This window comes from Lissotriton helveticus, chromosome 9 (assembly GCF_964261635.1).
Source record: "Lissotriton helveticus chromosome 9, aLisHel1.1, whole genome shotgun sequence".
NCBI lineage: Eukaryota > Metazoa > Chordata > Amphibia > Caudata > Salamandridae > Lissotriton > Lissotriton helveticus.
The window spans coordinates 534696489-534720930 of record NC_136070.1 but is presented as its reverse complement, the minus strand read 5'-3'; positions in this window follow the sequence as shown (position 1 = coordinate 534720930).

The window sequence follows — 24442 nt, the reverse complement described above, 5'->3', positions numbered from 1 at the left end:
TGCACCTCAGAACTGCAGCATACCTCCACCGGAGAAAGCCTCCTCTTCCTCGCATCAAACACAGCATACTCCTCTGGGTTCCACAGGCGACGGTCCCTATGTGCAGCCAGTTGCAAATTCCGTCCCAGCGTAGAGTCCCAAGGGCCCTGCAGGGGGTGGCACCTACACCGCAGCTGTATAGAGGATATGCCCCCGGGGCCAACCATCCACCCTGCACCACCAAGAACCAGACAGTGGCGCCCACCACAATGGAACGCAGCCCACGCCACTGGCTCTGTGGGCAGGCTGTAGGGCACAGCAAGGGGGGGTCACAGTGCCATGAGTGTGACCAGCAGGGGCCCCAGGGTAACTGCAGTGCGTCGCACTAACTACGTGGCGGCAAGGCTTCCCCCAAGCTGCAAAATGGCCCAGGTGATCCAAAAAGAAGGGGGGCAGCCCCCACAGTCACCGCTTAACCGCCACCATCCAGAAAGGAGAGGGGAGCCAAAAGTCAAAGGAGGGGGGGGGGGATCCGATCTCCACCCAGGGTCCGGTGCTCGGTAGCTAGAGCGGCGTCTGCCTCAGCCGCGGCCGCTGCAGCACCTCCACGGCCGCCGCTCCACTCTCTGATCGGCACGCACACTGGTGGAGCGCTGAGCCACATAGTCCCGCGGCGGTACAGGTCACCAGCACCGATCGCCCGCTTCCCCCGCCGCGGCCCCACCTTCCGGCCGAACCGGAAGTCCCTGATCGTCGGGCCGGAGCTCTCACTGTGGGCCCCGGCTTTACAGCCCACACTCGGCTATCCACAATCCGCGGACACAACTGCCCCGCAGGAACAGTAAGCAGCCCCTGGACAGGCGGCCAAGACTCCGCGACACTTGCGGCACCGGGGGAAGCACACCAAACGTCAGGATGGTAATTGAGGATGAATATCAGGGCTCACTGAGCACGGAACTCAGATACTACGCTGCCATTCTGGATCGCGCTTGGCCACGCCCCCAATTTGGCTTTTCTTGATGCATAAATTACTCAACCCTGACGCATAATTTGGTCCTCTCCTGACACATATTTCCAGTGGCCCCAACTATGGCACAAGGGTGTGTACATTGGTGGATGGCTGCCAAAAATATGCCAATGCTGGGGGTGGGAAAAAAAATTCACCTCATCTTAGTAGATATGGCTAATTTTTGCTCTGGGAGCACAGCAACAGTGTTGCCCTAAGTCAAGGGATAGTAAATCAGGGCCGTAATGTACATTTTTTAACAGTTTCACAAGCTGTTTTCTTAATTTGTGCCCTAATACAAAAATCATTACGCATTTTAACCTAGAGCAAAATTAGCTTGATACATCCCTTATTAATCATGCAATAAAACTGATGCAGAGTGAATTTGCTCTGATTTTGTCCTTTAGCTTTATCCAGACAATCTGCAGGAGGTAACTTTACCAGAAACATAATTTAACACATTGTTTTTGAGAAGCACATATTGTAGTGTGTATTTGTTTCTTTAAAAGGAAGCCATACCTATTTCCTGCCTGTGTTTATATCTTGTCTGTTTCACAATCTTTGTTGACTGCAGTTGCGTTACAGGTGTCACTTCCATTCCTGGGCCTATAACATAAAATGATTGGTACAAGGGGCACAAATATAGGTTCTGCTGAGCAGTTTTTTGAAGGTGGTATAGCCCTCTGCCCAATTGTAACTGGTACAGTGTTTCTGCACCCAGATTTCTTGGGTATGGGAACACTGGACCTGAGTTTACCGACAGAGGCATAACAAAGGCCTCCACAGCCCCTGCAGTGGGGGGGGGGGGCTCCCGAGTTCCAGGAGGCCCCCTCAGCACTGTACCATGGCCCGAGAGCTCCTAAGTAAGCCCGAAGGGGTGGCCCTCCATGTACCTTGCAGGTGGGTCCCCTCAAGTTACAGAGTGTTGAGGGTAGAGTGATCTATCCTCCAGACTGAGCGCAGAATACACTGTGAAACACCAGTTTCTTCTCAAAGTTCATTAGTATTTAGTTTTCTTCTTTATCATACGTGTAGTGTTACATTTGACACGACAACATGCGAAGCACTGTGATTGCATACATAATAAATTCTTATGTAGCCACGTTGTAGATCAATTTATCAATTTCGTTGCACCCAATGCATTTCGGGTCATTTGAATTTGACCCTTCGTCAGGGGTCTGAAACAAGGACAAACAGGACCAAATTAGTCACTCAATGATATAAATACGGGAGGGAATCAAAATCAAACGTGCTGAACTGTGCAAACTTAACGTGACAAGTAATTTTCAACGCTGACCGAAAACGTGCCATTTAAACATGCCTTGTGACTGTCGACCGTGAACGGGAAATGGAGCTTATAACATGAAGTAACCGAAGACATTACACACCACCGAGTGAAGTGAGCCGAATGGTGCATTCTGCATCGCATAAACTATGAACATCAGGGTCAATGGAAACCAAACTAGTGAAAAACTTCATCCACAATAAAAATTACATGCAATGTGTGAGCGAATCATATCACCCAGACTTACGAATAAACGGACGCCGCCGCGCCTCGGCAAATTCCATCGAGTAACCACAATCCTCTGACAATGCCTATCATAGGCCGGTTAGATATCATGTGATCGTGACTGTAACCAATTACGTTACGGAACTCTGAACTCGCCCCCACCATGTGACGGGAGTACTCGAGCCTCATATTAAGGAAGTGAAACACGCGCCCGAATGTAGGTGCATAATGAATATTAAGTGATTAAAGTGAAGAAATCATGCATTCAGTGATGCACTGCGAAGGAAAATGAGTGCAGGAAAAGCATAAATATCATATCATATATGACAGGCAGCATTTGGAAACAAAAAATGAATATATGCATAATTAAATAAAATATGTGAATAAAATGAACATGACAAATGAAAATATACATTGCACGATATCAGGGGGACCAGAATTTTCAGAAGTCAAATGCTGAGGGGTTATTACATCATAAGAAACACGAATGTTCAACCCGATCATTCAACCCAATGGGCTGATTTGTATTAAGTTTTTTTATCCAATAAAATTCGGCTCTTAGTCTTTGTTTTACTGGATCCAGGTCTGGGCGTTGCGAGATGGTCTCGAGAACCATGAATTTAAGTTGTGCAATTTGGTGGCCAGCTTCTTTCCAATGACATGCTACAGAAGATTTCGTGTTCTCAAGTCTGATGTTACTCTTATGTTCCGTGATGCGAACTTTAATTTTACGTTCCGTTTGTCCGATGTATATTTTGCCACAAGGGCATTTGATGGCATAAATACAATTAGAAGTATCACAAGTGCTGGTATGGGCCAATTCAATAGGATAACCTTTGGTGGGATGCATGAAAGTTGTTCCGATCATCACGTTGTTACAATGGATACAGTTTAAACATTTTAACATGCCTTTCCATGTCTGTTTCTCTTTTTTGGGTGTATTCAGTAACTCTTTGAGGTTTTTAGATCTCTGAAATGCGAAAGTAATTTTCTCGCTGAATAAATTAAGCAGATCAGGTTCAGTTTGGATCAAATGCCAGTGTTTATTGACAACACGTTTAATTTTACTCGAATCGGTGGAATATTTCATGACACAGACAGTTTTTTGTTCTGTTTTTCTGACGGTGGATCCCAATAAAGTTTCTCTCTTCATTTTTCCAACCTTTTCCAAAGAAGTTTGCAAGATATCTGGAGGATAACCTCTCTGCACATACTTCACTGTTTGTTGTTTCAGTGACAATTGTAGATCGTTCTCACTTGACGTGATCCTTTTGAGTCTGATGTATTGTGATGTGGGCAAATGTTTTTTCAAGGAATCGGGATGGAAACTTTGGAATAAAAGGCTCGCATTTCTGTCCGTAGGTTTATGAAAAACTTTGGTGCTGATGTTGTCATTACTTAGTACTATTTGTACATCCAAAAATGCTATTGATTCATTTGAAATGTTGTGTGTGAACTTGATCCTGTCATTATGCGTGTTTAGAGTCTCGATATTCATTTCTAGTTGTTCTCTTGAACCTCGCCAAATAAAAAAAATATCATCAATGAAACGCTTGAACATGATTAATCCTTCTGTCCATGTACGATTGGATAAGATGTGATCTGTCTCAAATTTTTGCATAAAAATGTTCGCATATGAGGGAGCCCCCCCAAAACCCATTGAGGTTCCGTTAGATTGACTGAAAAACTCTCCTTTCCACTCAAAATAACTGTGATATAATGCAAACTGCATTAATTTCAAAATCAGGATTTTTTGATACTCTTCAAGGTTACTGTTCAACAAACACCATTCAAGGGCTTCAATGCCCTCTTTATGCGGGATTGAAGTATACAACGCGATTACGTCAATGGTACATAACCAGTATGTATCTCCTTGTTGGAATTTAACGGTTTGTAACATATTCAAAAATGAAGTGGTGTCCTTAATGTATGTTTCACTGCTTTGAACGAGAGGTTGCAGAAATTTGTCAATAAATTTACCGATAGGTTCCGAGATGGACCCGCAAGCTGAGACGATGGGTCTAAATGGAGGATTGATGGGGTCCTTATGAATCTTAGGCAACATATAAAGTTGCGGTCTTCTGGGGTGTTTCAAATGAAAAAATGCATGTGTCCTTTGGCTGATCCATTTCATCATCAATGCCTGATCCAATATTTGTTGCAAGATCTGTTGATACTCTTGTGTAGGATCTCCTGACAGTGGTAAATAAATGTCCTGATTATGAACATGATTGTTGACACTCATGACATAAAATTCCGTGTCCATTACTATAAAGGCATTGGAAAGAAGCTGGCCACCAAATTGCACAACTTAAATTCATGGTTCTCGAGACCATCTCGCAACGCCCAGACCTGGATCCAGTAAAACAAAGACTAAGAGCCGAATTTTATTGGATAAAAAAACTTAATACAAATCAGCCCATTGGGTTGAATGATCGGGTTGAACATTCGTGTTTCTTATGATGTAATAACCCCTCAGCATTTGACTTCTGAAAATTCTGGTCCCCCTGATATCGTGCAATGTATATTTTCATTTGTCATGTTCATTTTATTCACATATTTTATTTAATTATGCATATATTCATTTTTTGTTTCCAAATGCTGCCTGTCATATATGATATGATATTTATGCTTTTCCTGCACTCATTTTCCTTCACAGTGCATCACTGAATGCATGATTTCTTCACTTTAATCACTTAATATTCATTATGCACCTACATTCGGGCGCGCGTTTCACTTCCTTAATATGAGGCTCGAGTACTCCCGTCACATGGTGGGGGCGAGTTCAGAGTTCCGTAACGTAATTGGTTACAGTCACGATCACATGATATCTAACCGGCCTATGATAGGCATTGTCAGAGGATTGTGGTTACTCGATGGAATTTGCCGAGGCGCGGCGGCGTCCGTTTATTCGTAAGTCTGGGTGATATGATTCGCTCACCTATTGCATGTAATTTTTATTGTGGATGAAGTTTTTCACTAGTTTGGTTTCCATTGAGCATGATGTTCATAGTTTATGCGATGCAGAATGCACCATTCGGCTCACTTCACTCGGTGGTGTGTAATGTCTTCGGTTACTTCATGTTATAAGCTCCATTTCCCGTTCACGGTCGACAGTCACAAGGCATGTTTAAATGGCACGTTTTCGGTCAGCGTTGAAAATTACTTGTCATGTTAAGTTTGCACAGTTCAGCACGTTTGATTTTGATTCACTCCCGTATTTATATCATTGAGTGACTAATTTGGTCCTGTTTGTCCTTGTTTCAGACCCCTGACGAAGGGTCAAATTCAAATGACCCGAAATGCATTGGGTGCAACGAAATTGATATATTGATCTACAACGTGGCTACATAAGAATTTATTATGTATGCAATCACAGTGCTTCGCATGTTGTCGTGTCAAATCTAACACTACACGTATGATAAAGAAGAAAAATAAATACTAATGAACTTTGAGAAGAAACTGGTGTTTCACAGTGTATTCTGCGCTCAGTCTGGAGAATAGATCACTCTACCCTCAACACTCTGATCTTATGGAAAGGCACGTACTGACCACGTGCGACGTCTAGAGCGCTACTCAGAAAATTTGTACTGTTCACACACAACACAGTTGAAATTTGGAGTGCACCGGGATAATACTTTATTCCCCTCAAGTTACGTCATTGTTTACCGGCCGTATTGATTAGCCAATACAATCAGGAGGCTCAGGCTGCACGTGCTGCCCAGCCTCTATCTTGGCCTCTGCCCTACCCACTTCATGGCAACGGGGAGCACAGAACACACCCATCCCACCAGATCATAGCCTCTGCTGCCCCCTGGCATCCTCCCCAGCCCCCTTTATATCACAAATAGCCCATCTTCCAACAGTGTACCTCAGTTTTGTTTACTGAGGGTTCTTGTGGTTACTTTGAGGCAGAAGTCGAAGTGAGCAGGGGAACGGGGGAATGACGCTCCCAAGCTTTATAAATCTGATCAAATCAGTTCAAATACTTTTTAATTTAAAATACAAGCTTTCCTGAACGGTTTAGTTGCTGCAGGTATAAAGGGGAGAGAAAGGGACTCCTTTTCCATCAAGTGAATGAAGAGAGTCAGCAAAAGAAGAAACAAGCCTTCTCTCAGGCATTGTCGTGTATTTCTATAGGTTCTGAATCGATCCCCCTATTCCTGACCCTATTCTGGTTAAACTAACTATCAAGTTAACTAACAGTCAGCCCATGAGGCAAGAAATCCCCCATGATGCAGATACCGTTATCTGACGCAGTCACACTACAGCACAGGAACGTGTTATCTGATTAGGTCATAACGCTTGAGATCTAATTAGACAAGCGAAATTCCTCCAGCCCCTGATAAGGCATACGACGTTCTCATAACAAATCAAACCTATGACAACCTGGATAATCCGTGCGGCCATTGTTTTGATTTCACAGAGAACTTTTGCAAAAGAATGTGCTAACGAGCAAGTCGTATGACATCTTTATTGACGTACCTATGTCCATCCTTACGTCAATCTCGGCACCTTTAAGGTATAAATATTGCCGACCTTGCCCTATGCAAACACACGCGTGGTGACAAGACGGAGCAGCCATACTTGCCGAAGCCGAGAGCAGAAGCAGACCCCGCTGGCAGCAGCCCCGCCTTCCTGACGCGCTGAGAGACGCGCTGCTATCTCAAGCCGAGAGACCCAGCACCGGCGCTTCCGGGTAGCCCTCGCAGGCAGCCTGGAATATCGAGAGCAGAGAAAGAGATACCATTCCTCATTCATCCTAAATTCCAGGTACAGAACTGAATAACCCCTCACAGAGAATTCTTTAGTTATTCACTTGGCAAAAACAAACTTAACTTAAACTGTAACTTTCTATTCCCGCCCACGCATTAGACTTAGGTCAGGTACACGGGGTAGGCGTATTTAGAAACACCAGTTGAGTACGTTTAGTCAAATGTATATGTGTATGTAAATATATTTTAATTATTTTAAACATCATATGGCTCAGAAACCATATCAATGTTTTTACAGTATTATTTTATACTATTGCTTCTAATGTATGCACTTTACTTAACTATAAGTATTGCAATAATATCGATCCATTTCTCTTGTACGAGAAAAGAGACTGATCAATAAATAACACCTTTTTATTGAACACGCCCGTCTCTTCCTTTTCTCTACATTCTGATGAGACTAAGAATGCACGTACTGACTGAGTAAAATAATTGCCTTGTGCTCACACGACTCTTGAGATTGACTCTTGATTAGGGGAGAGCAAAGTTGTCATGTTCTATGGTTGTCAGAAACTAAATCCCTTCTTGTCTAATCAGGGAAGTTAATCCTTCCTTGAACATTCGAGAAAGTTTCTAGCGAACTCTGAGCTTAGCTGGCAAACCCAAAAATTAAGTCTAGCATCGACAGTAGTAGACCTAGTTAACGTCTGGTCTAGGCCTTTACTGCTGTAGGTACTATTCCAATGCGCAGAGCCTATTGGGAAGATAGGAGCTACACTACATGGCGCCCAACGCGTTTGGAAAGGGCGATAAAACTAACGTAAGACATTTAGAGTAACTCAGTCGTGCTTTCTCACTCAGACCCCTTTTCCCGAATACTCCAAAGACGTCTGGAGTGGGTGAAAGGTTATATCCTCCAAAACCTCGCAGGAGGGAACTCCGATGTATGGTTCTTGGTCAAGTCAACGTTGAAGGATAAAAACAGTTCCATAATATTGTGCATCTAATCTTTGTTCCATAAAGAAACCTGATCTGCAAATAGACATAATATCATCCTGTCTGTAAAATGGGAGACAGTGATGAAGAAAGAGAGGCAGTTAGATTAGCAACTGAACTCGCAGATGCTGATGCTACCATGCAAGCAGCAGACCCGAATATAACACTCATTCCGGTCATTAAAAGGAGATCTATAACCTTAAAACTTATAGAAAATGGACTGACACCTAGAGGTGGCACAGTCATATTCGTAATCGAGGCACACGAATATCGGCAGACAGAGGTATACTATTCATGGATACATTTTCCAGCAGCAAATGCTGTAACAAAGTACTTCCACTATTACAAAGTAGAGGAACCTCCTAATGAGTACACTCCTTTCGAGGAGGTGGAAGTACCACTCAAATTCCAAGAGCATTTGCTCTTATTTGATGGCGCCCTAATACACAATAATCACATTACAAGGCTCGGTCCTTTAGGAAGACCAGGAGCAACGTGGCCGGTCTTAGCCGGATACACACCACATCCAGACATCGAAAGAATGCCTGCAGCAGAGCTATTAATACAGCTAAAACAACTACTAAAAATTCATAGACAATTAGTTCAGTATGTAATGCGGACTTCAACAATTCAGCCAGCGATTAAACTTCCGCAGCTGACCCCTCACCAGGGGAACACAAATAAAATTACACCACAGAACATCCAATCCTGCCTAGGTAAAGTTCCAGCTAAACGGGAACAAATACCATTCTGGTTGGCACAGAAAATCACCCAAATAGAGGCGGTGTTTCCTGACACCACCCCATTGGAAAAACACAGGATTCTGACTATATGTCTCCCAATGGGAATCGCACCACACATTGAGGACTGTGACACTTGGGGTACAGTCTTTGCTTCCATCTACACAAAAACGCACGGTGTTCCATCCATTTCGGTAATACCAGATGTGCTAAAACAAATTCAAGATGAATACGGTCCAGAATCTGCTTTAACTCTAGGTATGAAATTACTAAAAGACTTCAAACAGGTTTCGGCTATATTACTAGCCAACATAAAAGGTGAAGCAGCAAACGTGGCGATCCGCCAGAGGTTAAAAGAGACAGATATAGCAGACCAACCAGCTGAAATTGCCAGAATCATAGAAAAATCCTATGAAGAACTAGGCAGAGATAGTCTAGGTGGAATACCAGTAAAACCGCAACTGACTACAAGTCCAGAAAAAATATTTTTTAATAATAATAATTCACCAAAAAAGAACTGGGATGGAAACAAACAATCCAATCCTAAAGAAAAGAAATTCCAGTCCCGAGGAAGGTCTCCTAGGCGAAGAGAGAAATCTCCAAACCAAAGACAGAGGTCACCGCAGAGTGACCCCTCTGGGAATAGATATAACCTTAGAAATAGGGATAATATTAAAAAACCTGATAGATATCAAGACATTGATACACGTCCCTCTCAATCTTTTCAGACTTCCTCGCAGAAATCGGAAAGAAGAGGACGATCAGAAGAGCACGCCAAGTCCAAAGACAAGGAACCTGCTCAACTTAAAAAGAAATTACAATTTCCAAAAAAGAAGGTAGCCAGTATCAAGGTAGTTAAAAATGCCGAGAATACTGAGGACACAACTGAAAAACGGAGAATGGGCTCAGACAATGCTAGACAGCGCAGCAGAGGTGAGCATAGCTCGCAAAGTCCTTATGAATCATCTGGAGACAGTGGACACGAATGAATACCTTCAAGTGGAAACTGCAGACACCAGAGTTAGCAAGCCCCACAAGATATACGAGATAACATTACGTATAGAGGGAGATAAGACTAGGAAAATAAGGGGACTATTTTGGGATAACCTCTCCAAAGGCTATGACATCCTTCTAGCTGAAAAAGACTGGCCACCAGAGTTTGTCAGGGAGTGCCCTCATGGCGAAGAAGTAATTATGCCTGCCTTCTCGAATCAAATACCGATTCATAAAAAATACACACTTGCTAGAAAGTGGGCAGTGGCCTTAGCACCTGCTTTATATAAAAATCATGTAGGATGGGATGAGGATTCTCCTCCTCACAAAATCCAGTTAAAATCACAACCAACTGCACAAAGGCAGTACCCAATTAAGCAAGAAGCTAAAAAACAAGTAAATGAAATACTAGATCAGCTAGAATACCAGGGGGTGATTGAAACTTGCACCTCACAAATGAACAATCCTTTGTTTCCGGTCTCCAAACCAGACAATTCGTACCGTCTAGTTTTGGATTACCGACACCTTAACACATGTTGCAAAACCTTTGCAGTGCAAAACTCACACAGTGCTGCACTAATGAATAACATAGTGCGCAAAAAATACAAAACAACCTTGGACATCTCCAATGGATTCTTTTGTCAAAACATAGCACCAGAGAGCAGATCTTTAACTGCATTCTCAGTAAATGGCACTCAAAAACAATTCTGTCGGTTAGCCCAGGGGTACAAGAACAGCCCAGGGGTATTCTCAGCGAGAGTAACAGAATTACTACAACTATATGATGATGAAGCATTATCTTATGTCGATGACATTTACTTAACAGATGATGACTTGGAGACTCACTTGAAAAGGGTGAACACCATAATACTTGGGTTCGCTGCAGAGGGTTACAAATTCAACTTCAAAAAGTCCAGAATTGCCCATCTGACGGTCCTATTCTTAGGATATGAGCTATCAAGTGAAGGTAAAAGCCTGGCAGACAATTTCCTAGAGAAATGTGCCGTAATCCAAGCTCCTAAAACACTAAAAAACCTACAGTCAATTCTAGGCTTCCTAAATTTCGGAAGAACATACATTGCAAATTACGCAGAAAGGGTCAAACCCCTTTATGATCTAATTAAACCAGACTTTAAAAGATCCAGTTGGACTCAAACACACACAGAAATTTTGAGATCCTTACAAACAGACATGCTAATTAAAACAAAATTAGAAACCCGTGATAATACACGCAACCTTGTGATCCGAGTCATCCCAGGGAGATGCGGATTCACATACCTAACCTCTAATGAGGGAGATAAGGTACCAATTGCATTCAAATCACACATGTACACAGAAGCTGAACAGAAATTCAGTAATACAGAAAAAATCATTCGTGCAGTTCAAACCGCAATAGCTAGAGAAAAAGACATAGCTGACGGTAGACATATCACAGTCAGAACAGCAGAATCAGCCTTTGAGGCACTAACAACACCGTGTAATTTACCAACAACAACATTGAATCCGGAATGGATACAATGGGTGAATTCAATCACAACGGACAAAGTATACTACTACTTTGATCCAGAACTAGAAGAATTGAAAAATCTAAAATATGAAAAGACGTATCCTCTGCCAATCGACATTCTGCCTCTACGACATTACGCCTGTGTAATCTACACAGACGGACATGCTCAACCCTCCGTTTGGGGAGAACATGCATACAACCCCACATGTGAGATTACAAAAGAAGTGTGGCGCGGAGGTAAACTAAAACCTCTATTAACAAAATCACACTCAGTAGAAACTAATTCAGAACTACAAACTGAAATAATAGCTTTGAAAATGGCGCTAGATAATGCGGATCGCGAATTCCCGACACTTATAGTGTCAGATTCATATTACTGCGTCAAAGCATATAACAAGGATTTGCAGACATGGATTCAGAACGGTTACAAAGATGACACAGATGCACCAATAAAGCAGAGACTACTCTGGGAACAAGTAGCTCTTTTGAAAAAAAGAACTACCAAAGACTCACGTGACACACTCACTGAGTCATCAGCCTGATGGCGTTCACGTTGTAGGGAATTCATTGGCTGAAACAGCCGCAGCGGCAGCCACTAAATCGGCTCCCGTAGATCCAAAAAAGCGTACATTAAAATACATTGACGGTGAAACAATGCTGGCGGTGAAAACGTCATCAAAAGGCGACTGCTCAGCGTTACCGATCAACTATCCACTCAATTATACATACATAATCGATGCAAACTCCGTCCCTTTTGCTCGAATCCCTGGAGTGGGGGATAGAGTGATTCCAAACATGGACAGGAGAAACTTGTTAATCGCAGACGCACACATGGGCGAGGGTCACAGACACCTTAAATTAAAAGATTCTCTGGAAGAATTACAATCACGTTACTGGTGGCCAGGCATGAGCCTGCACTACACCATGTTTGTAAAAAACTGCCCAAACTGCAACAGAGATCGCAGAGGGGAGAGAAGCAGTTTAATACCTCGTCGAATCAAGGCAGATAATATTACCAGCAAAAAGAATGGCTTGCGATTAACATATACAGGCTAGTTTCCACTTATAATGTAGATCCACAGCACTCGGCTGACGTCCGTACTATTATACAAGATTTGCGAGTCTAAATGGCATATACGCTAAGAGCATGCTACGTTCGACCATTTCTTTCACTCAGGCAAACCAGCCTGGGGGGGAAACATGGCCAAATGAGCACAGCCCAGCGGGAATCTTCTCACTTCCTTCCTGAGGGTATGGGATGGTGTAAAGAAAAAACCAAGGCAGAAAGCAATCTATAATAGAAAGGATATTAGGTTCGGGAGCTGGGTGGGTCAAACATCTAATAAGTGTCCAACGTAGTCTAAATAACTTGCCAAGAAATTCTCTGAAGGGATTCAGTCCGTACGAATTATTATTCGGAACTAGGATGTTGATCTCTGACCTTGATAGTCAGACTTCAGTGGTAATAGAAAAAACCTTTGATGTCAAAGACCGTTTGGCTATTTTGCAGGACTTAAACAAAACAAGAAAAGACCTGAGCAACATACAGTTGAAACAACAGCCAACAACCACTGAAGAATCACCACCTGTCCCAGCAAGACCTGTCTGGATTCCAAAAGTCGGGGATCTAGTCAGGGAGAAGATCGCGGTAAAGAAGGAATTTGGGCCTTCTTACAGAAAAGCAGTTCCTGTCTTGTCTGTCAACGGGACAAGATCAGTTGTACTACCGCCACTTGCTGGAAAAAAGGAGAACCGAGTTGTATCCATCGACCTGGTAAAACCACAACATGTGGCCGATAACAAACAGTAGGCCAAGTGGACTCCCAATAAGTAGCAGAACACCAAGGTTTGCTACCAGTACAGAGGTCCTATCAAAGAGGCTCATCACATTCGAAACGCCTACAGAAGAACAACAAGGACTATGCAACAATGCAATAGAACTAAGACCTCTGAAAACCCAAATAAAAACATTTAGCAGAGACACACCAATCTATACTGAAGTACCAAGTGACAATGCAAAAAACAAAAATCCTGAACCAATTGGAACAATTGACAGAACTGCATCTGGTTACTTCATCAACTTCGATGATTCCTCTGAAGGCTTCAGTGAACCAAAGACACAGCCATCATCAAAATCCTTTAAAGACAAAGCTAAGGAACTTTTGAAACAACTGAAAGAAACATATCTGGTTTCTCCATGGATTGAATTTTGGGTGGGTTTTGGTGCATTTATCCTCATACTTTGGCTCATCATGGTATTTACTTTGGGACGCTTCATTGAGGGAAAATATGCTAAAATGGACACAGCAAGTCAGAACATCAACTTGGCCCTTAAACCACACACATCTTCACACATCGAGAAAAGAGAACTTTCTTCAGCCAACTTCACAGCCAATCCTATACCTGGTGGGGTAGCCTGGGACAACACTGACTATGAAATTTATGGTCCGGTCGAGATCCTGAAATATCCACACCAAATCAAGATCTCCTTGAGTGACTTTGCAAAACCAAACTCATTTGCTGATGATTGGGACTTTGAAAGTATTAACAATATGATGTCTGACTTAGTAATGTCTGCTAAATTTACAAAACATGATTATTTGCAAGGTTCTACAAATTATGATAGTATGTATTGCTATAACCATTATGGTAACCATTTCTTGCATAAATCTGCACAACCTAGAAATGTTTTAAATTATAATCAATGGGAACATTGTGGCACCGGTATGCGAAGGAGGCACTACAGGTCCAGAGCAGGCTCTGCCCAGAAGAACTGGTCAAGCCCTTGCCACCTCCCAACCTTGAGGTCAGACTGAGCTAAAAACTAGCGTGGTCTTGAGAAGGGAATCCCCCTCTCACACATAGATACACTTTAGGGCGTGTAGACACATAGTCAAAACTACACTCCCACTAGTTTAATTCACACTCACCTTTTATTTAGGTCCTGAAGAAAGCCAGCTTAGTCATAAGGCACTGGCTGAAACATGTTGACCCATTGGATGTGAGAGGTCGTAACTCGCCTCTTACATCCCCCTGCCTTATTTTTAACCGCTGACGGAGGCCCAGGTATTAAAGTCTAATTTTACCCTCGGGTACTGGGACCACCGGCCAGCCGTTTTAACATCACTCCCTTAACTTTCATCACTGCACACTCAGCAATATACCAGCTCCGCTGTAGTCAGGCGTTGAAGCACACCCGGAGCACGCTAGGTGCTACTGGGTGGGCCCGATGATGAAGCATGCCACCAACTAGGTTGGTGGGTGAGGGCTTTATGAACACACTTGCCAGGTGTTCACACTCCGTGACAAAACATACCAGAGTCTTCCCCCTCCCTTAATAATTATTTGCCGCAAATAATTTGAGCTAGTCTCTTTTTTGATTAAACCTCAACATTGTGCTACACCTCCAAAAGGGAGCTCTAGAACCGTTTATGACAAATATTCATATTTTTGAGGTTTTAACATAACTAATGCTGAAACATTTTATTACAAATTGTCAAACAAGACAGGGATGAAAACCATGATAACCAACACAAAATTGATATATTCAGATTCATTCTTTGAAAAAATGAATACTTTTGGATTTGATTATTGGGACAAAAATGTTGATTTGAAAAGTGTTTGGGGTACAAAAGAATGGCAAGTACAGGGTTTAGAAGCTTTGTTTAGAGCCTGCATGATCCCAGAACAAATGATATTTTTAAATGACACTGTTCAACAAACCACCTGTCTTGGCTTAGCCAAAATCAAAGATTTAAATAACCCGTCTATTCCAAAGCCAACAATGTTTAGCAATAACTCTGATACAGATGAAGGAATAGACGTAAACCATATACTTAACCAAAACAGAACACATCCTGATTGGAAACAATGGTTGATCTGGCCCACAGATACAAATAACTGTCAAGATAGATTCCTGAATAAAACACAGGGTTTCAAAATGACCAGGCCAGACCCTAGATATCCCCAAAGACATCACCCAGGGATAATAACAACCTACAGTGTGGGCAAATTATGCCTTCAATGGCTACAGACTTCCACACTGCCTGAAATTAAGCAACACCTAACTTTACTTACTGATGGTGCTGACTTGCGTGATTTCATACTGGGACCACGCAAACAGCGTCAAAAGCGTTTCATAGCAGCCTCTGTATATGCAGCATACAATGAGGCCTGGAAGGTTACTCAAATTGAAACAGCAGAGAGAATACGGGAAATTGACCGTATCAATTTGGAAAAATCACTTTCTGTAGTGGACAATGGGTTAATGACTCTGTCCTCCAGAATTTTTTCATTGGACAGCATTGTGTCTTCAGCAATCGATATATTATCGCAAGACTTACTGTTATTACAACATGGTCAGTCACAATTGCGTTCCATTGTACAGCTTGGCTGGACGTTACAAAATCTGCGTTCAGGCTATGTGCCTTGGCGTTTAATCAACACAACGTCACTATTCCAAATCTTTAACCTTACTGATAGACAAATCGGTATGGCGCAAAAGGGTGCTGATTATACAATCTTGAGCATTGAAAAACTAGAAAGATTACCAATGACAATGTCAGAACGACCTGTCAGTGAATGGATAATACACGGAATCATAAATATTCCAATCTCAACCTTCAGGTTTCAATACTGCCAAAAATATATACAGGCTGGCATGTACGAGAAATTGGGAAAGGGGTACCTTAAAACAACTTGGAACCTGCCCTATTCACATGCATGTGTCAGTAATAAAGGACAGAAAGTGTTTCTTAGTGGCAACAATTGTGCTATGTCACTAAGCGGCACGCTTCTGTGTAACGGAATTAGTTTGCATGGAGCCTGTGAAGGGAATTCATACAACCTTTCATGTCACCAGCAAGGCGCACCTGTAACAGAAATAGAACCATTCTTTCAAAGACTCTATAATGGGAGTTACATTCTTATTGTAGACCGCAGATGTTGCAGTCTTATGCCCGGGACTCCTTATCTAGTAACTACAACAGCGAAGGTCAAGTGCTGTGGACGTTCTTTGTTCCCCAGCTCCTTTCCAGACAGGGAGGCAAGGGCATGGCCCAGTTTAAAAATTACTTCTATTCGAATAGACACTTTAAGCAGAATGAAAACAGTGCTTCTTCAGACGCCTACAAGGCTCACGTCATCAAAAGAAACGTATGATCTACAAGTCGCAAGGACGACTGCAGAGATACATACATTATTATCAACTAATTCCCCCGTACATTTCGCGGAAATCCTGAGCGAAATCTTAAATATTTCTGATACCACTGGGGTCTCAAAGGTATTTAAGACAGTATTTTCGATGGCATTAACACCATTCAAAGCCATACTGGGTATTTTTCCAGATTTCGTCCATTCGATTTTTGGCGGACTTCCCCTGATCCTGGGACTAATTGCAGGAATCCTATTCCTAGTCCTTATTTTTCGTTATGGCAACCCATGTCACAGATCAAACTCTCGCGACAATGGAAGATACGATCCTAGCCATTGGATACCGGGACCGGATATCAAAAATCCTGGGACTCTCCCGGCTTAGAGACCTGAACATGACTTGGTTTCTATCATTTCGACCAATGTGGCAAAGGTGTGTTTTACCTGTACTAAGGTGTCTGCTATGCGGAGAAGAATGCGTGTTAGACACCTGTCTGACGCTACAATCGGATGCGCCAGTGGATGCAGATACACTGTTGGTTCCTACCAAGGTTCACGCTTTGTGCTGCCCTCAAAGGCTGCCAATCCTGATGACGGCATTCCTGGAATCTTCACCACTACGATTGAAGAGTAGTGAAGTTCAAGATGAAAGCAACATCGAACAGGTACGACCTTCTGTCAGCAATGCAAATCAGAATGTCAATGGAGACAATCATGCGCACGAATGCATGGTTACCCCTATTTCCGACTTAGTGGAACTTTCCCATGAAGCTGTTGACAGTTTTTTCGAAAGCCTGAATGATATGATGTTCTCTCCGGAACAGAAATAGAGACTTTTGAGTAAACTCGCACACGGCGTTCCCTGAATTCGGCCTTCAACTTTAAAAATAAAGTCACATGAACAATTACAATCCAGTTCACGGACAGCAATTTTTTCAGCATGCCCCTTAAAATATTTTTCTACATATTTTTTTCCGGGACACTGATCTTCTGCTTAAAGTAAGAAACTATTCCTAGAGAACTAAGTTTTTTATTTTTAGATACTTTATATAGACTTTAGCTGCCCGCTGGTAGGTTCACAAATATTTTATTATGTGATGAAATGGTCTCGGACTTCCTTTCTGTATAGCCATATTAAGAGCCATTTCATGTGTATTTCTCATATACCAAAAAGCAATAATGCATAACAATGCGTGTTTACTTTTGCATTTAAATTCGTAGCTTAAGTGCATACAATATATATGACTGCAATTTTTCAGTATATTTGAAAATTTCGAAATGCATTTATGTATTTTGGGGTGGTAAGGTATACACTATACTCTATAGTATGTTGTACTATGTTATACTATGCATAGATTAGTAGATATGACCATAGTTAGCGTGGAGTGGGTGTCGTGTATTTCTATAGGTTCTGAATCGATCCCCCTATTCCTGACCCTATTCTGGTTAAACTAACTATCAAGTTAACTAACAGTCAGCCCATGAGGCAAGAAATCCCCCATGATGCAGATACCGTTATCTGACGCAGTCACACTACGGCACAGGAACGTGTTATCTGATTAGGTCATAACGCTTGAGATCTAATTAGACAAGCGACATTCCTCCAGCCCCTGATAAGGCATACGACGTTCTCATAACAAATCAAACCTATGACAACCTGGATAATCCGTGCGGCCATTGTTTTGATTTCACAGAGAACTTTTGCAAAAGAATGTGCTAACGAGCAAGTCGTATGACATCTTTATTGACGTACCTATGTCCATCCTTACGTCAATCTCGGCACCTTTAAGGTATAAATATTGCCGACCTTGCCCTATGCAAACACACGCGTGGTGACAAGACGGAGCAGCCATACTTGCCGAAGCCGAGAGCAGAAGCAGACCCCGCTGGCAGCAGCCCCGCCTTCCTGACGCGCTGAGAGACGCGCTGCTATCTCAAGCCGAGAGACCCAGCACCGGCGCTTCCGGGTAGCCCTCGCAGGCAGCCTGGAATATCGAGAGCAGAGAAAGAGATACCATTCCTCATTCATCCTAAATTCCAGGTACAGAACTGAATAACCCCTCACAGAGAATTCTTTAGTTATTCACTTGGCAAAAACAAACTTAACTTAAACTGTAACTTTCTATTCCCGCCCACGCATTAGACTTAGGTCAGGTACACGGGGTAGGCGTATTTAGAAACACCAGTTGAGTACGTTTAGTCAAATGTATATGTGTATGTAAATATATTTTAATTATTTTAAACATCATATGGCTCAGAAACCATATCAATGTTTTTACAGTATTATTTTATACTATTGCTTCTAATGTATGCACTTTACTTAACTATAAGTATTGCAATAATATCGATCCATTTCTCTTGTACGAGAAAAGAGACTGATCAATAAATAACACCTTTTTATTGACACGCCCGTCTCTTCCTTTTCTCTACATTCTGATGAGACTAAGAATGCACATACTGACTGAGTAAAATAATTGCCTTGTGCTCACACGACTCTTGAGATTGACTCTTGATTAGGGGAGAGCAAAGTTGTCATGTTCTATGGTTGTCAGAAACTAAATCCCTTCTTGTCTAATCAGGGAAGTTAATCCTTCCTTGAACATTCGAGAAAGTTTCTAGCGAACTCTGAGCTTAGCTGGCAAACCCAAAAATTAAGTCTAGCATCGACAGTAGTAGACCTAGTTAACGTCTGGTCTAGGCCTTTACTGCTGTAGGTACTATTCCAATGCGCAGAGCCTATTGGGAAGATAGGAGCTACACTACAGCATGGATGCCAATTCACCAGAAGGCCCGGGGTAGCGGAAGTGAAATCACATGCCCTGTGACCTTCACTTTTATTCACACTAACATAGACTTTTTTCACGTAAACACGCTCTCACCCGCGAGCACACACGTAATAGACATTTTAAAGCATTTTGGTACTTACCTCAGCTCCGAGGGAAGGTCATCTTACACCTAATTGTGCTCCACGTTTTATTACACTAATAGTGACTAATGTAATATTAGTCACTATTAGTGTAATAAAAAAAATGACTGACCATAATGTCCCAACCAATGTCCATAAGGATGAGCTGTGACTATATTCCTGGCACTGATCTTGCCACCTCTGGGTTCTCAAAGGCAAGCTAGGGGTCGCAGCTGCGACCTCTGGCGACCCCTAAATGACATCCATGCTATTGGGTGCCTGCTGCCTGAAAGAAATGTAAATGAATGCAATTGGTTAAATGGCAAATCAGAAGGCTGCTTTGAGCCAGCAGAGGTTTTAATTGATAGAATCTGGAACGTATCCTTTTGAAGAAAAACTATAAAAAAAGTTTTGTACTAGCTACAATGAGCACATTCCAAAAAAGATACATTTGAAATCACTGTAAATATTTTAACACAATCTTTTTTCACGTTTCACGACAGCCTCAATCAATCTTATACTGTGTGTAATAATACATATTAGTGACTGCTTTCTGTCACGGGATTGGTCCTCTTAGTACTATAAATATGCATCACTTTTTCCACAGTGCACCAACCAGGATTCAAATCACTGACTGTCGGATTACACCCATAGATATCTGAAGTGCTCACATTAACCAACTGAACTGTCCTACCAGAAAAATGCATTTCCCGCAGTTGAATTTCAGTTGAATTTATTTGTCATTTGTGGTGTGTGTATTATATTTTATATGGAGTTACTTGTAGGTCAAATGCTAACAAAATAGAGACCATATTTCTTTGTACTTTTTAGCCACGTCTCTGAACCCGCTGCCCAGGCGTCCCTTATGCTCAGGATCAGTTTCCATACGCTGCTCTTTATGCACATCCGCCGCTCCGGCGATCAACTATGTGCGAATCGGAGCTCTGCTGGGAAGCGGCGTCAACGAGGTAGATTTCGAAGGAAACCTGGCCCACCGCCCGTAGAGATCTGACGCTCTGTCCGTGAGTGGCCTCTCCCACCACTGCTGGGTGCTCCCAGCTCACTGCCCCGAGATCACCCATCTCCTGAAGCAGTTGCGTGAGCGCGGAAGTATTTTTGGCATTGGGAGTTCCCCTTGATTGCTATTGCTTCAAAGATGCAATGGAACGTCCCGCTGTAATTGAAATGTAATAACTCTTCGCAGACAATCAACTGTCACCCTTCCATAGCCCCCCCCCCCCCCACACACACACACCAGCTGAGTGGCATCGTCCAACACAGAGGATAAACTAATGTGTCTGTCAAATAGCTCCTAATGTATATGACATTCGTACTTTATTACCATGGAAGCGCAAAGCAAGGATCCGTGAACGCCGTGCCCACGTAAACTGCGCAATACAAGGGAGGGGGGGGGGCACATTACAGGGCATAAGGCTACAAATAAACAGTCACCGATTCTGTTGCCAGCCTCGGTCGATGAGTTTGTAGTATGTACTTCATAATTGTTATACTAGCTCTTTAAGGAATGTCCTACTTAAGTTCTTATTCCATGTTCTTAGAATGCTATGATTGTATGTTTTGACCATTGCAAACCTGGTATTCAACTTTACTGGTCGTGGGTTGATTTACTCTTCTTGAATAAACCACCTATGTCAACCTTTATATCTGGATTTCCATCTTAATTTGATCTACAACCTTACTACATTTATTGGCGACGAGGTAGGATGTACTTCATAATTGTTATACTAGCTCTTTAAGGAATGTCCTACTTAAGTTCTTATTCCATGTTCTTAGAATGCTATGATTGTATGTTTTGACCATTGCAAACCTGGTATTCAACTTTACTGGTCGTGGGTTGATTTACTCTTCTTGAATAAACCACCTATGTCAACCTTTATATCTGGATTTCCATCTTAATTTGATCTACAACCTTACTACAGAGTTGTGGTCATAGAGGGGTGGGACGTGGGAGCCCACATTCGTTGAGTTGAGTGCCTCGACCGTCACCCACCCCTCTATGACCACAACTCATCGACCGAGGCTGGCAACAGAATGGGTGACTGTTTATTTGTAGCCTTATGCCCTGTAATGTGCCCCCCCCCCCTCCCTTGTATTGCGCAGTTTACGTGGGCACAGCGTTCACGGATCCTTGCTTGCGCTTCCATGGTAATAAAGTACGAATGTCATATACATTAGGAGCTATTTGACAGAAACATTAGTTTATCTTGGTTGGACGATGCCACTCAGCTGGTGTGTGTTTGTGGAGGGGGGGGGGGTATGGAAGGGTGACAGTTGATTGTCTGCGAAGGGTTTATTAAATTACAATTACAGCGTCTTTGAAGCAATCAAGGGGAACTCCCAATGCCAAAAATACTTCCGCGCTCACGCAACTGCTTCAGGGGAGGGGTGTTCTCGGGGCAGTGAGCTGGGAGCACCCATCAGTGGTGGGAGAGGCCGCCGACTAACAGAGCGTCAGATCTCTACGGGCGGTGGGCCAGGTTTCCTTCGAAATCTACCTCGTTGACGCCGCTTCCCAGCAGAGCTCCGATTCGCACATAGTTGATCGCCGGAGCGGCGGATGTGCATAAAGAGCAGCGTATGGAAACTGATCCTGAGCATAAGGGACGCCTGGGCAGCGAGGTCACAGACGTGGCTAAAAAGTACAAAGAATTATGGTCACTATTTTGTTAGCATTTGACCTACAAGTAACTCCATATAAAATATAATACACACCACAAATGAAAAATAAATGCAACTGAAATTCAACTGCGGGAAATGCATTTTTCTGGTAGGACAGTTCAGTTGGTTAATGTGAGCACTTCAGATATCTATGGGTGTAATCCGACAGTCAGTGATTTGAATCCTGGTTGGTGCCCTGTGGAAAAAGTGATGCATATTTATAGTACTAAGAGGACCAATCCTGTGACAGAAAGCAGTCACTAATATGTATTATTACACACAGTATAAGATTGATTGCACAAAGTCTGTCGTGAAATGTGAAAAAAGATTTTGTTAAAATATTTAAAGTGATTTCAAATGTATCTTTTTAGGAATGTGCTCATTGTAGCTAGTACAAAACTTTTTAAATAGTTTTTCTTAAAAAGGATAAGTTCCAGATTCTATCAATAAAAACCTCTGCTGGCTCAAAGCAGCCTTCTGATTTGCCATTTAACCAAATGCATTCATTTACATTTCTTTCAGGCAGCAGGCACCCAATAGCATGGATGTCATTTAGGGGTCGCCAGAGGTCGCAGCTGCGACCCCTAGCTTGCCTTTGCGACCCCAGAGGTTTCAAAATCAGTGACAGGAATATAGTCACAGCTCATCCTTATGGACATTGGTTGGGGATCCACTCGCTTTGTTTTCAGTAATTTTTTTTATTACACTAATAGTGAATAATATTACATTAGTCACTATTAGTGTCAGGGGCGGCTCCTCCATTAGGGTGGAGGAGCGTCGCCCCGCTGGTTTCTCGCAGTGCGAGAAGCAGAAACATAACATGGTATTTTAAAACCATTTTATGTTTCTGCTTCTCGCACTGCGAGAAAGCAGAAGGCAGGGTATGCCTGGTTGGGGATGGGCGGGAGGGTATGCCTGGTTGGGGGCGGGTGCGAGGGTCGGTGTAGAGTGGCTTGCACACTGTTATGGGCCCTGACTGTTTGGTCGGCCCTCTGGGGCTGACCAAACCAGTCATGCGCACTGTACATTTTCTCTATGTAGGCTGCATGCAGCCTGCATAGAGAAAATGGCCTCTCTACAGGCACCCGGCTGGGCGCTGTCTGCACCAATCACAACGCTGCTATTGCAGCATTGTGATTGGCTTACAGGAGCGGAGGGAGCTTGCCTGTTCCTGTTCAGGAGCAGGAAAACGTCAAATGCAGGACCCGGCCGAGGAGCAGAGGTGGTGCGGGACCCGGTCAGGTACGTTTTTATTTTATTTTACCCCCTTGCCCCCCTGCGCGCCCCTAACCCCATTCCCCCACCTGTGAGTATTGCGAGCCGCAACTGGTGGGAGCAGAGCTTCAGTTATCTGTTTTTGGAGTGGAAGTCATAACGGTGCCTTAGTTTAGTTACATTCAGTGCTCGAGAAATAACAACAGAGGATTAAATTACAAATAGAACAATGAGGAAGTTGTTCATTAACTAGCAAAAGCGACATAGCAGATAACATTTAGTACTCTCATTTAAGAGGCCCCTTGCGCTGCTAAAACATCAGTTTTTGTGATGTTCTGTGGCGCAGGGGCCCGCTCCATATTTACAAAGCAGCACTAAACCACTTTTTTTGGCTTAATGCTACGCCGTAAATATTGTTTCCTTTAACACAGTTTTCTGCCTGAAAGGGGCATTCCATGGGTGTTGTTGGGGGCATGCCCAGCAACATCTATGGCTTTTTGACACTGCCCCTGATTTACGAGAAATCGAAACTCTGAGGCAGTGCGAAAAACATACACCTCACCAGGGGAGGCGTAAGGGAGGCACTATGAGGAGAAATATCTTTATTTCTCCTTGTTTTTCCTTTTTTCTAAGTGTTTTTCTGTGTGCTGCATTCTGCATATGAACATGGACTATCCGGGGAAATCCGGGAGTCTAGTCACCCTAAAAAGCAAGTGTATATATAGACAATTTCTACAGCCACCATGTACATTTTAACTAAAAAATTAAATCTATTCCACAACTCTTACACAGAACTATACAGGCAAAGCCTTTAATGTTGAGGCAAGTGCCATAAAATTCAGTAAGAGCAATCTGTGGTAGGTGCAGTAATAGGAAATATTTCTTGTAACTGTTTACACTAAATGAGGTTGTCTCCTGGAGGAGTGGTCGGAGTTCTGCCAACACAAAATGCTCCCTAAGAAAATGTAGGAATGCAGAATGCCCACTTGTTTTTTTGTTACCATGGTTCCCACTCCCAGCAAGAACTTAAAACACTGTAATGGCTT